The following is a 13,921-nucleotide window of genomic DNA, read 5'->3' on the forward strand; positions in this document are numbered from 1 at the left end:
ACAAACCAAGCAAACAAACCCTCCTATCTGAAGCTTCACTGAGCTGATGATGTAATATGTATTTAGTCCATATAGTCACTTTTTAAAAAATCAGTCTATATCTATTGTTTCTTGAAGTTACTTCTTTTAAAAAGTGTTTAGCGGTGTCAATTTTAGAAGTTATCTCTTTGTCGTCAGATTATTTCCATCACAGACTCTCTCGGGGAAGGTTAGCCGGGAGTGGCAGCACCGCCTTTAATCCCAGAAATCCAGAAGCAGAGGCAGGTGGATCTTTTTGACTTTGAGGCCAGCCTGGTCTGTTAGCAAGTTCTAGGACAGCCAGGGCTACATAGCTAGACCCTGTTTCAAAAACAAACAAAATAACAGCCAAAAGAGCCAATCTCCATTAGCATTTTAAGAGTGGCGCTTTTGACCGGATGTTGATAGCACACGCCTTTAATCCCAGCACTCTGGAGGCAGAGGCAGGTAGATCTCTGTGGATTCGAGGCCAGCCTGGTCTACAGAGTGAGTTCCAGTACAGCCAGGGCTACACAGAGAAACGCTGTCTTGGAAAAGGAAGAAGAAGAAGAAGGCAGTGCTTTCTCTGCTTTCTGCCGGTAGGACACAGACCTGGAGACTGAGAGGCTGTCACAACGGATCAAGGCCACTCAGCCAGATTGCCACATTTCAGGTTAGGGATGCAGAGGGCAACACTGGGTGCTGTTGCAGAGGGGACCTGGTTTGGTTCCCAGCGACCACCTTCCAGCTCACAACCATTTGCAACTACAGTTGAGGGAGCAGTGAGGACCACGCACACATGGTGTGCATGTGTGTGTGCAGGTGGGACACCCAAGCACATAGAATACAAATACTATTTTACTTTTCAGGTCAAAGCACGGAAGTGTTTGAGCATGCTGACTGCTGATTATGTACTGGGTTTTGCGTTAAGTGCTTTTCCACAGTCTGATCTGTTCTTCAGGAATTAGAGGTAGGCTGTTTAACAGCACTTTATAAACCAAAGAAGGTCCTGGAAGGGCAGGTCACATGCCTTCTGTGTGGCTCACAGTGTTCTGTCTCCTTTCCCTTCCTCTTTCACCTTTTTTTCCCTCCCCTCCACAAAAATCTTTCAGCTTAAATGGGTATCAAACTCATGAATTTAGCTGAGGCTAGCCTCATGCCTGTCTTGAGTGCTGGGATTACAGACAGGTGCCACCACGCCTGGTCTACAGTCTCTTCAAACAGAGCCCACCTGCTTCTTTCCGAGCTCACTGTGCCAACTGTGTGTGACAGACTTCCGGTTGGTCCTCTTCTGCCTCCGGTCTTTCCTTCCTGTCCCTTCCCTTTGGTGTCTGTACGGCATGTGTTTGCATGTGTAACCAAACAATGCTTTTAGTACTTACCAAAAGCTGGGCATTGCTGTATTTGCAAGTAAAAATGCTTCTTCTGAAGTAAATACTGTTGGCATTCCCACTTACACCGAGGCCCGTAGAGGGCAAAGAACTGTTCCAGGGCTCTGGCTTTGGTGTGCACCCAACTCTTCTTCCTTTGGAGTCGACAAACACTAACTAGTTCTTGATCAACCCTCTCTTTTTCTCAGCTGTTAGAAGCGGTCTCCATTCTTCACTAGAACCTGAGCTGCTGCAGCCCCAACTGTGTGTTAACTGCCTGAGTAGTTACCAGTTCCCTGCACGGTTAGCGCACCACATGGTACCCATTTCCCTTCTCGGTGCTGTTGGAGCCTGCAGAACTCTTGGTCCTTGGGGTGGCTTCTGTCCTTGCTGTTTCCTCACCTGCATGCCAGGACTGTTGGTTTTTTTCTCCCCTCATCCGCACGTTCTCTGACAGTCTCCCCTCCACCAAGACGGTGCCTTCTATCTGATGGTGAATGACTGACTTGCACAGTGTCTTCTGCTCGGCCTTCTCTGGTTAGCATTTTGCTTTCCCCTTACTCTGCCTCAGGAGAGCCACGTGAATTTGCCTTGTACCTCTCTTCCTGCCCACACAATCCTGCCTTTCTTCTGTGCTCTACAGTTTAGACCAGAATCCCAGTCGTCGAGAAGCCAGGGAGTGTGGTTGGTGGCTGTCCTGTCTCCTCCTCAGTGCCAAGATCTTCCTGCTCCTGTCTTACACTAAATCCTACTTCCCTAACGTGTGCTTTACATTTTAGTACTGTGATACTTTCCGAAGTCTTGTCTTTCTACTACCATAGCTCAGGCCTTGGCAACGGCTTGAATTATTATAGGAAGGATTATAGGACCTTCATGATCTGGGTCTCTCTCTCTCTCTCTCTCTCTCTCTCTCTCACACACACAGCCTCCCTGATGTATGTGTGGACATTTGAGTGTGTTCTGTGCTCTTCCTCTGTATTTCCTCCACTTAATTCAGTAGCACCAGGCACGTGACTGTTGAGCTCTGGCTGCAGCAACTGTGACAGACGAACTTGAGGTTTTGGTTTTTCTCTTTACTATCTGGGGATGTAGCTCCGTTCGGTGCTCGAGAATGTGGGTTGAAGGTTGCTAGGTTCTTTGGCCCTGTTGGTAGGAAACAAACACCCAGCTATGCTTCCTGTCCTCCGTAGGTTTGGGAAGGGCCAGAGCAGGTGATTACACAAGCACGAGGTAGGGAGGTAGCAGAGCGTGCTGTTCTTCTGGATGGCACAGGATTAGCAGAAATAGTGATGTTGTAATTCCCGCTTCGGTTCATGCGCCTGCCTGTGTGAGGAAAGGCCCTGAGGAGCCAGTACAGCCCAGGCTGCTTCTGTGCTGGGAGAGGAGGTGCTGCTGCTTGTGCACCAAGACATTGTAAGATGGCTGATTCTGGCATGCCAGCCTTTCCTTCATGTGCCCATCTAAGGGAGGTATTGGACATATTTAGAGGCGCAGCAGGGAATATTGAAATGGTTCACAATGAAAGAAATATCAAAATATAGCCCATAGTCAGAGCTTAACCTTGAAAAGGGGCGCACGTCCAAAGAACAATAGGAAGAATGGAAAGAATTCCATCACAGTTAAAGAAACAGACAACTTGCATTTGTTCTGCAGGGCGGTGCCCGATTCTGGCAGGTCAAATTCTGTAATTACTAAATTTGCATGTAGTGAGGACAAGTTATCTAGATTCTGGTGGTCCAGACAATTTCAAGTACAAAGCAGGACGTAAAAATTTTTTCTAGATCTGGGCAGTGGTGGCACACACCTTTAATCCCAGTAATTGGGAGGCAGAGACACACAGATCTCTGTGAGTTCAAGGCCAGCCTGGTGTACAGAGCTACAGAGTTCCTGGTCTAGCTCAGAAGGTACTAGAAAACTCGAACCCCCCCCCCCTTTAAAAAAAAAAAACAAAACTAGAAGCTGTTTTACTATTTTAGGGTAGTGGAGTCCCAGGACAAACCAGGTCTACACAGAGAAGCCCTGTTTCAGAAAACAAAACAAAACAAACATGAAAATCTGAGATATGTTTGCTTTTGCCACTGGTGTGGATTGGCCTGAAACCAGGTAAACAGTGAGAAATCTTTAGATAGATTCATTCCCCTCCCCCCACCCGTCTGTCTGTCCGAGACAGGTCTACTGCATAGACCTGGCTGTGCTGGAACTCAGAGATCCTCTTTCCTCTACCTCCTTAGTGAGGATTAACCATCTGTGCCGCCACACCCAGCTGAACTCTTTAGAATCTTCGCGATGGTTTTTATAGCAAAACCTCTTAAAATTACCTCTGAGAAACGGGCATGAGGTAGAGAATTCTCTCTGTTTGTAGCTGTGGTAGACACTGGGATAGGAACTTGGAGCATGGCTAGGTAGGATATGCTATAAATGTGATTACTGAGGATAACAACCTAACATTTTAATACAAATCTTTTTTGGTTTTTCGAGACAGGGTTTCTCTGTGTAATAGCCCTGGCTGTCCTGGAACTAGCTCTTGTAGACCAGGCTGGCCTTGAACTCCCAGAGATCCGCCTGCCTCTGCCTCCTCTGCCCCACCACCGCCCATCTTTAATCCAGAAACTTAATGAGCAGCCTATGCAGATGGTTAAGTTTGATAAAATCTTAGAAATGGATGAGTGCAGCTGCCTGAGGTCTTAGTAGGTCTAAGTAGGTCTTAGTTCTTATTTTAAAGTCGGATAGGTGTCTGGTTCTTCATGTAATCTTCTGCTTAAACCGAGTATAAAATAAACCAAGGAATCTTCCCAGGCAGCCTTATAAACCACTGCAGTTACTCTCCAGGTCTGGAGACAGCTCATCTGACCATATGGAACCTTTCTTATCGTGAGGGTCTGTCCTTCCTTCTTGCCAACTTAAGCGGTACTTCAGAGTTAATCTGTGATCAAAACGAACACGTTGTAGACATTGGAGATGGAAGACTTCTTTTCCAACTGGAACCCAAGGTTTGCAATAGCAGCCTAGTTGCAGTAATCGTGCCTGCTCACACGGAAAGCGCAGAGTCAGAAGTAGCTTGGGAGGTGATTTTTCAGGGGGAATCAGGTTATTACAGTCAGCTTTCAAAGTAACATGTTGATGTGGGAAAATAGTAACCGTTTGTTAGGAAATCCAACGTAATAAAAAGATTTAGCTTATGAGTAAATTTGCTTAGATATTAAAAGTGTCTTATCGAATTAATTTTTCTGCAACACAGAGCTGCCTGGGGAAGGTAACCTGCATGGTTCTGTGGAGTGAGAGAGAGCAGCTTATAGTTGAGCCTTGTCTGTAGATGCCGGAAAATATAAGGTTAAATATATGGAGCTTGTGGAGAAAAGCCTTTCTAATCACAAGCTAATGTGAGCAGAGCATTTAATTGGCCCAGAGACTCGTCAGGGTGGCTTTAGCGGCATAAAACTGGCAGTTTTGATTATACTCGAAAATACTTGAATGTAGTAAATGTAGGCGTAAAGATGTTTTACAGCTATGTTAAAGTTTGAAATGATTTTGAAATAGTGGGTATGAAACTATTTGCTCCGCATTCTGGCCTAATTCCCTCTCACCTGTCAGCCCGATTTATTTGACATCGGAATCAAGTGACTCGCTTATTGAGTGTGTAGCTATGTTTTCTGCTGTTCTTGCTGTGGATCTAACCTTCCCAGAGTACCTGCAGTTTTCTAAAGCACTTTCTCAGATGCTCTTCAGATGTCTCAACCGCCTTTATGATTCCGTCTGTTGCTACACTGCTCGCTTCTCTGGAAATCTGTTCTTAAGTGATTCCTGAGTATTTCTCTTTTGTGTTAGTCTGGTGCCTAAGGCATCAGCTAGTCCTAGAAGGGCTCCAGCTTGCTGAGGGGCCCCTGCTTTCTCTCCTATGGTACTTGCTTGTAAGTGTGTTCAAGTTTATTCACGACAGGCAAGGCCTTCTAGCAAATCTAGATCTAGTAAAGAGAATAACTTATTTTTATCCGTAGTGTTGCCTAAAGTTTTTTTTTTTTTTTTTAAATAGGGAAAAGAATGTTGCTAGTTATGCTGGATTAATGTAACTCAACACAAACTATAGTCACGTGAGAAAAGGAGACCTCGATGGAGAAAATGCCTCCGTAAGATCAGGCTGAGGGCCAGCCTGTAGGGCATTTTGTTAAGTAGTGGCTAATGGGCAAGGGCCCAGCCCGTGGTGGGAGCTGCCTTTGGCCTGGTGGTCCAAGATTATATAAGAAAGCAGGCTGAGCAGGCCATGTAGAGCAAGCCACTGAGCAGCACCCACCTCTGTGGGCTCTGCCTCAGCTCCTGCCTTTAAGTTCCTTCCCTTTGTGAGTTCCTGTCCTGACTTCCTTCAGTGATGGACCACACTGTGGAAGTGTGAGTCAGATAACCCTCCCTAGCTTGCTCTTTAGTCCCTCGAAGTGGTTGAACACTGACTAAGACACCAGTATGTCACAACCCCCCTCTAATGACCCCCTGATTCCACCGTTCAAATCAGGAAGCATTGAGTACATTTATATTTTTAAAAATTACTTTAGGTGTATGGGTATTTTGCTTGCATATATGTCTGTGCACCATATGCGTGCATGGTGCCCACAGGGGTCAGAAGAGAGTGTCAGATGTCCTGGACCTGGAGTTCTAGATTCTCGTAAGGCACCATGTGGGTGCTGGGAAATGAAGTCTGGTCCTCTGGAAGAGCAGCCAGTGCCCTTAATGCTCACCCACCCATCTCTCCAACCCAAGTGGATACACTTTTAAACTTCCCCAGAAATCTGAAAAAAAAAATGTATTTCCGCTTTCCAGAACTCTTTTCAGTGTAAAAGAATATAGGAAATGTCCATTGCAGTTGGCTGGCTCAGCTGTGGAAAGTAATCCAAGAGCATACTCCCCATAGGAGCGCTGGGCTGCTCTTAGCATGTTGTCCCTTGTCCTGCCTGCCTCTGGTGTCCTCCAGGAGTCTGTGATGCCTGGGTACCTGGACAGAGGGTGGCCCCAGGGTATCTCTTCCCTGCTTATTCTGCTTCACAGCCATTTGGCTGAGCACTAAAATGGATGTGTGTGGAGGAAACTGGAGGCTCGAAATAGATAAAACGTAGAGAAATACTTTCTGATGTTAATTTTTTATTTTTATTTTATTTTTTTTGTTTTATTTTGTTTTGTTTGTTTTTTGAGACGGGGGTTCTCCATGTAGCTTTGACTGTCATGGGACTCACTCTGTAGACCATGCTGACTTCAAACTCACAGAGATCTGCCTGGCTCTGCCTCAGGTGCTGGGATTAAAGGCGTGCGCCACCATCATCTGTTTAGGAAGTTTTATAAAATTTTTATTAGTCTTCCTTCAGTCTTTGGCAGGATGGTTAAGTCTGGAGTTTAATTTTTCTTCAACTTAAATATGATCCCCCCTGCCCCAGACGGTATCTTTGTATAGTCCACAGAGCTAGGTCTACAGACCAGGCTGGCCTCCAACTCCCAGAGATCCACCTGCTCTGCCTCCAAAATGCTGGGATTAAAGGCTGCACCACTGCTGCCTGGCTTAAATATGTTAAAAAGTTTATGTATTTTTGAATCTGCCTCTATCTTCTGTATTAATTTACAATATAAAGTTAGTTAAAGTTACGTAGGATAACATTAAGACGTTATGAGATTAGATATATTTATGTACGAGGATATAGTACAGCTGTGTGCATAGACGTGTACGCTCTCACTGCTCTCGTGTGCCTGATGCGACGGTCGGCATTATTGGAGTCTGTGACAGGGCCGTGCTGAGTGGCATGCAGCATGCAGACCATGCTGAATTTGTCTTACTAGGTATGGTAGGAGGCGAGCTGCCTCTGGGCTCAGGTCAGGCTGGTTCCTGCCTGCTCATGGTCTACCTTCAAGGAACTGGTTTCAGGGATGACAGTTGAGGCTGGGTTGCAGAGTGAAGGCCTTTCTCTGAAGGATGTAATTTCTGATTTTTTTTGTACCAGAGTGGCACAACTTGGGGATGGGGCAATATGATCGTTTTGATCATTTAGAAAAAAATGCCTGGGCCCTCAGTTTCTGGAGTTGTTCGCCCAGTCCTGTTTGATTTGTCACCTTTAAAGCAAACACCAGTTCTCAGCTCGTGGGGATGGGGGGGGGGGGTTCTCATCTGAAAGGCAGTTTAGACTATCCAGACATCTCAATGTTATGTAGAAATAACCGAAAGGTTTCAGCAAGAACCTGTGAAATAGTACATTGTGTAATGTAGCACTAGACTATTGTTAACTGAATTTTCTTGCTTACCGAAATGGTCGCTAAGCAGATGGACATACCTTTAATGTAAACCACTCCTAGATGCCCTCTGCTTTTCAGATTTGCCACCGAGGACTGGAGGAACTTTTTTTGGATGAAGTCAGTATTGTAGGCCAGTTGCAGATGCCAGCGGGGCGGCCTTTTCCCCTTTAAATGCTTTGTCATTGTATGGCTTGCTTGGTTCCCTGAAACAAGTGTCTCTTGCTATTGTTTGTTCTCACTTGAAGTGGTCCTCCATCCTGACACAGAGGGAAAACTCCCAGTCTGAGAGCAGGGTGTCCCAACATTCCTATGCAGAACCCATCGCGGGGCTGGGGTGGCCTGAGACTCTATTTCTGCCTAGAGGTCCATGTTCCTGTCCTTACACCCCTGCTCAACTGTAAGTCTCCAGGAAGAGTCAGGGCATTGACAAAACACAAAACAGAGTGAGTGCGTGGTGCTTTGTAACCCTCAGCTAGGTGGGTCTCAGAACCAGCTCGAGGAGGGAGTCTGGAAACAACTTCAGACAGGTGTTAACAAGGACCTTAGATGAGAAAGAAGCCCGGCTGCCCTTGAGGGGGTGAGGAGGCCAGAGGAAAACAGGTTGCAGAGGGGTGGTTGTTAATCCTTCAGGGCTTGATGTACCTCAGAAGGGAGTGTTAGGGCAGAGGGAAAGGATTTTGGGGAGTTCAGAATGAAGGGGTACTCGGGCACCCGAGGACAGCATGCATCCAGCCACACTCAAACATTTATACAGGATCCTGAAAGCCAAGGGAACGCCCTTAAGGATTTCACGAGAAGCAAGAAATGACTCAATATCACTACAGAGGATTGGCAATGCTTGGGACTTGGCAGAACAGGGCACCTTCCAATTTCATGTTCTTCACTAACCCCCAGTGGCCTGACCAGGAGGAGGAGGTGGAGGAGGAGGATGAAGAGGAAGGGGTGATCCGGGTCCAGATGGATCTGAGACAGGGTGAGCGAGTTCAGAATATTTGAGGGGTTTTGCTGGAGCAGCAAGCTGCCTGGGGACAGGGCCACATCTGTTTGGCTCAGCATTGTGTATGCAGGGTGTCAGATGGCCGCCTGCGGTCTTACGTCATCACAATTGCTTATTGCCTGCTGAAAAAACTGAGAGCCCTCCGTGCAATCTCTGTTAAGCTTTAAAACTTACTTTATGGTTCCGGTGATCAAATCCAGGGCCATATGCTTGCCAAGCAGACACGCTACCGTAAGGTGCGTGACCAGTCCCATGGTTTTCATTCATTCATTCGGTGGTGTTTTTGAGGCAGGGTCTCACTCTGTAGCATTGGCTTGGAATTTGTTATGTAGACCGGGCTGGTCTTGAACTCACAGTGATCCACCTGCCTCTGCCTCTTGAGTTCTGGGATTAAAGGTATGAGTCACCACACCCAGCTCCCGGTTTTAGTTTTGATACATCATTTGGACTAAGGCAGGCTTTCAGAAGGAACTCCTATCTTTCTAAACACTTTTCTTGTATAGTTAAGAATTATTCCTCTCACAGCTAAACATCTCAAAAACAGAAATGTTAGAAAATAGAGAAAGGAGAGATTTTATAGGTTGAAAGTGTATTTAGAATGGATATTTGGGGAAAAAAAATCCACATCACAAAGGATGGTATTGGCGTTTGAAACAATACCAACCTTTGTGAGCAAGAATGGCTACTATTCAGTATGGCCTCTTTCTGGAAAGGGTCTTCAGGGAGAAATGAACGGCGTTGCTGTCCCGGGCTTTCTGCACCGATGGAGGTGTTCCCTGCGTGCACTGTCTGATGAATGGCTCTTGAGCACATGAATGCGGTTTGTAAGAGCAAGAACTGCATTTTAATTTATTTTTAGTTTTGATGATTTTAAATGGTAACGTGGCTAGTAGCTGCTGGTGTAGACAGCGCGAACTTAGCACATCAGCAATGCCCAAGCAGATAAGGGAGGAAGAAAGTGTGGACTTGGCCAGAGAGTTCCGGAAAGGAACCACTTGGTCCAGCAGGCAGATCTGAAGCTGACTGGTGATGAACGGATGTTCTGATGTTGTTTGGAGGCACTTCCCGAGTCCTTCATCTGGATGCTTGTCAGCTGGATAGATGGCCCTTCCCAACAGCAAGCATTGGCCCCACTGGACTTTCCTCTTTCCAAGTTGGCCGTTGGAGGCTGTGTTGGGGTCGGGAGACGGCCGCCCGTGGGCGCTGTCCAGGGTTCTCAGCAGAGAGCGCTTTGTCTTCTTATGTGTGCCTCTATCATCACCACAGGGATTCTGTTCTCTTGGGGTGTGAGTGGCCTCTCTTTGGGCCGTGGTGAGGGTGCTGGTGTGCTGTGTGCCAGTTCACACCTTTGGAGACTGATGGCTGCTTCCCTCTGACCAGAATCTGCCGGTTCTTCTCAGGTCCTTTGGAGGCAGGGAAGTTGAAAGAGCCTCAAATGAAATTAGCTGTAGCCAAGAAATCCTCGGTATCTCAGTGTATACCCTAGGTCTGCATACTTGCCAAGGTGTGCGGGACGTTCCTGGAAGAGTTCTGCCGTCTACATGGTTGAACTAGAGGAGCCGTTTGCATCTGACAGGTGTTTGGAATTCGCCTGTTTATGACAAGAACTCTGCAGCTCTGCGGTGCTATAGTAAAACTCAGGTGTACAGAAGGGTGGTGGTGGCGCACACCTTTAATCCCAGCACGTAGAAGGCAGAGGCAGGAGGATCTCTGTGAGCTTTGAGTCCAACCTGGTCTTTAGAGCTAGTTCCAGGACTGTTATATAGAGAAACCTTGCCTTGAAAAACAAAATAAAACGAACAACCCAAACAGAAAACTCAAATGCACAAATGCTGTTGTGCGTTCAGAATCATGGGGTAGATAGGAGATGGTTAAGTTTGAGGTTGGCAAGTCTCCGCATTAAGTAATCAGTGTGACCCTGGATAATAAAAACTAACTTATTATGAAATATTCTTAAATATTTATAACTTCTCGTTGACCTCTTGTGTATCTGTTGCTTGCAATGCTGATTTTTTATTTTCAATTTAAAAAATTTTTAAGAATTGAGTCCATGATTTTATATGTGCTAGGCAATCATTGAGCCATAAACTCGGCTCAGCAAGCACTGAGCTACCTCCTCGGCTCAGCAAGCATTGAGCCACATCCTAGGCTCATTGCTGGTTCCTTGTGCTGTTTACTTGTTTTGCTGTGCATGTTTATTCCCAGGGAAATGACCAGCAGTCCCTGCTTGGTTCTCTCGCGTGCTTGTTCTGGAAACGGTCTTAGAAGGGATTGAATTTACTTCTCTTTGAAGAAGCATTGCTTTATGCCCCCCGAATAAAGGAGGCCCAAGACTGGCTTCAGTCTTCTGCCATCGTAGCCATGCGTCACTTTCCATTGGGGGAACTGTTTGTCATTAAGATGTTTGTTATAAGACACTTAGCCCATTAACGTATAAAAGGGTTTTCCTCTGTGAAGAGGAGCTCACCAACTCAGAACTGCTTCTAGCTGGTATTGGGGTGTACTTCTGCTGTGCTGATAGTTCTCTTAGGTGACAGTTTTGCACCCCTTTGCTCACTTCCAAACGCATATGTCTTGCGAACGCTCCTTCAGTTCACACCAGGTTTCATAAGGGTTAAGTGGAAATTATGAAAATGCTTTTTACTCTCTTCTGGCCACTTTTAATACATAGCTCCTAGAAAGTGAACGCCTTTTTCTGATTGAGATTCAGGTGTGGCCCACTTGACAGTAGTGTGCAGCCGTGGGCAATGCGAACATTGAGTGTGCAGAAGGATGAAACCTTCACAACGGAGTTCTATTTTAAATATTTTATAAAGCCAGAATATCATATACTGCAGCTGCAACCTGGGCATTCAGATGGTCTTAATCCAATAAAAAGGCAACCAAAATCAATTAATTAGGTTAGCTCAGGTCTAAAGTATGGAGCATAGTTACCAGCTGATTCCTGGCACCGTTGCCAGTTGGTCCTAGGGGTCAGCAGAGGAGCGAGGTGGTGGTGCTAGCCATCACCAATGGTAGACTGCAGAGCCACAGGTTTTCAACTCCTCTGCCGGGGGCACACCTGAGTGTGGTCACAGCTGCACCGGGTGACATGCTTACTTGATACCATTTAATGCTGGCATTTTTCATGCCTCCGGGAGCGGATTCTTAATGGGAATGAGTAGGGAACCGGAAGGAGGGGAACAAAGCCAAGTGTCTGGTATAATTACTCTCAGTGAGGCCCTGTTTTGTCTCATGCCCGCACAACTTCCTTTCCCCTTCTGCTGGACCCTTAGCTGGTGAAATACAATTGCCAGCTCCACTGTAGCTGCTCCACGCTGGCTCTGGATGCCCCAGGCTCCGTGGTCCTGCAGGAGGGAGGGCACCAGGGGGCCTCTGTGCTCCCTTCCCCCAGCACAGGGGGGGCCAGGATCTTCCTAGGCTGTATCATCCCCCTCCCTCGATGCTTGGTGGGCCCCAGCCAAGGAAGCTGTTGGGGCATGAAGCAAGGTCTTCCAGAACATATAAGCCATACTACTTTCCTTAAGCTGGTGCATGGCAGGCTTAAGATGTTTCCGAGTTCGCGGTACCTACTTATTTCCTGGAAAGTTAAGAGCGAGACTTGACGAAGTGAAGACTGACTTTTTAAGCTTTTTAGGTTAGGCACAAGTTTAGTTTATCGTTATTTGTTGCATTTGGCACTGGAGATTTCCACTACGGGGCTCTGGATTTTCAGCCGTTCTCTGGCAAAGCAGCACACTTCCGTCAGAACGGCTTTCACGTGTGCCCGGTTCTCCCGTCTGACCTCTGCATTTGGAGAAAGTCGATCAGAAAGCTGACGGCAGTTAGTGGCAGAGTGAGGAGACCTTTGCTGTTGGCTGGCAGCTGTCACCTGAAAGCCCCAGACCCGGAGACCCTCTCAGGTGTCATGTCTGCGACGCTGACAGTGAGCAGGAATGTTGTTTACATTTTCATAGGCAGAGCTCCCTCCGTGGTAGGAATATGTTAGAGTAGGGCAGGTGGAGCGGATGGCGTCTGTCTCACTGGGTGGCTCCTCAGCAGAGTTGCTCATTTCCATATCCTCGCAGAAGTGCGCGGCAGAATCCATGACCGAGTTTGCTCAGGGCATCTCCAGAACGTCTTCACCGTGTGTGCTTCCGTGCCCCAACTGGGTCAGTATCACACAGGGCCTGGTGTGCTTGTAAGAGGAAATTAATGGGTTAAATTCCAAAGATGTCTAAGATTTTGGGCATTTTTCTTATGTTAACTCATTTTTTTTTACTATGTTGTTGACTGAACAAGCAGTGGACAAAAGCACTTGTCTGTTTTGCTTGGTGAAGCATTCTTTAGATGAAATTGGCTATTTTTATCTGACCCCAAACCTATCAGAAAGAGTTTACAGAGAAGTCAGAGCACCTTCAATATATATATATCTCCCTCCTATGCTAAAAGTCTGGCTACACTGCTACAGCTCTACTTCTAGACTGCTTGCCTAGGAGGTAGAGGCACGCGCCAGCTAGCCACACTCCCTCCTGCTGTGTCCTGCTTTGTCCTATAAGAGTTTGAAAAGGTCTGGTGGATATTTTTAACTTGATTCTGTTAAAGTAACATCCAGTTTTGACTAGTTTCTGAAGAGGCCTCTGTCTCTACCAACAAGAATAGTCACCGGCAGTCCGCTAGTTTTCCTGAGCGGTCACTTGGGGTCCGTAGCCCTCAGCAGAGCCTACGGTGGGGCATAATGAAGCCGGTGTCTGGACCCTGCCACCGTCCACCCTGGAACGCGGTGGGCCCAGAGCCATGCGTCAGATCGTTCCTCGTGGAGAATGAAAGCTCTTCTTTTAGTCTGCCTCTGAATCCTGCCTATTCCTGCTATTAACATAATGAAATTATGAATTTATTGTGCTGTTCCCAAGCCTGCTTTTCAGCCTCATTATGGGCGCTTTCTTGTCGGAGGCCCGTGTTGCCGCCGCGCAGTTGTATGTGGGCTGTAAATATCTAATTTGTACAAAATGACTGATTTTGGTATTTGTGTAATCCTCCAGTCAATTTCACTAAGTTGGGCTTTTCGCGGTCCTTGGTGCTGTTCTCATCTGATTACCGTGATGCTCAGGGGAGTGGGGTTAAGGGCGCCTGTTGGTAACCAGAGCATTTCCAGGGCTTTGGTTCAGCAGATGGGTTGCTTGGCTATATTCATACATCTGCCTGCCTGCCTGCCTGCTGTGGCAGCTGCTGCTGCTCCATGTTGTGCTCTTTTGTTCCGTTCCATCCAAGAGCGCAATGTGAGGAAGTGTAGTGAATGGATTAATTTAAGGTT

General features: G+C 46.8%; 1 protein-coding gene across 3 annotated transcripts in view; it reads left to right on the forward strand.

The window, feature by feature from the left end:
• Chd7 (chromodomain helicase DNA binding protein 7) overlaps positions 1-13,921 on the forward strand; it is a 177,109-nt gene that overhangs the window by 47,073 nt on the left and 116,115 nt on the right. The window lies entirely within an intron of this gene.

The sequence above is a fragment of the Microtus oregoni genome, unplaced genomic scaffold, assembly GCF_018167655.1.
Source record: "Microtus oregoni isolate MIOR12 unplaced genomic scaffold, Mior012 000008F_ref0000371, whole genome shotgun sequence".
In the NCBI taxonomy this organism is placed as follows: Eukaryota; Metazoa; Chordata; class Mammalia; order Rodentia; family Cricetidae; genus Microtus; species Microtus oregoni.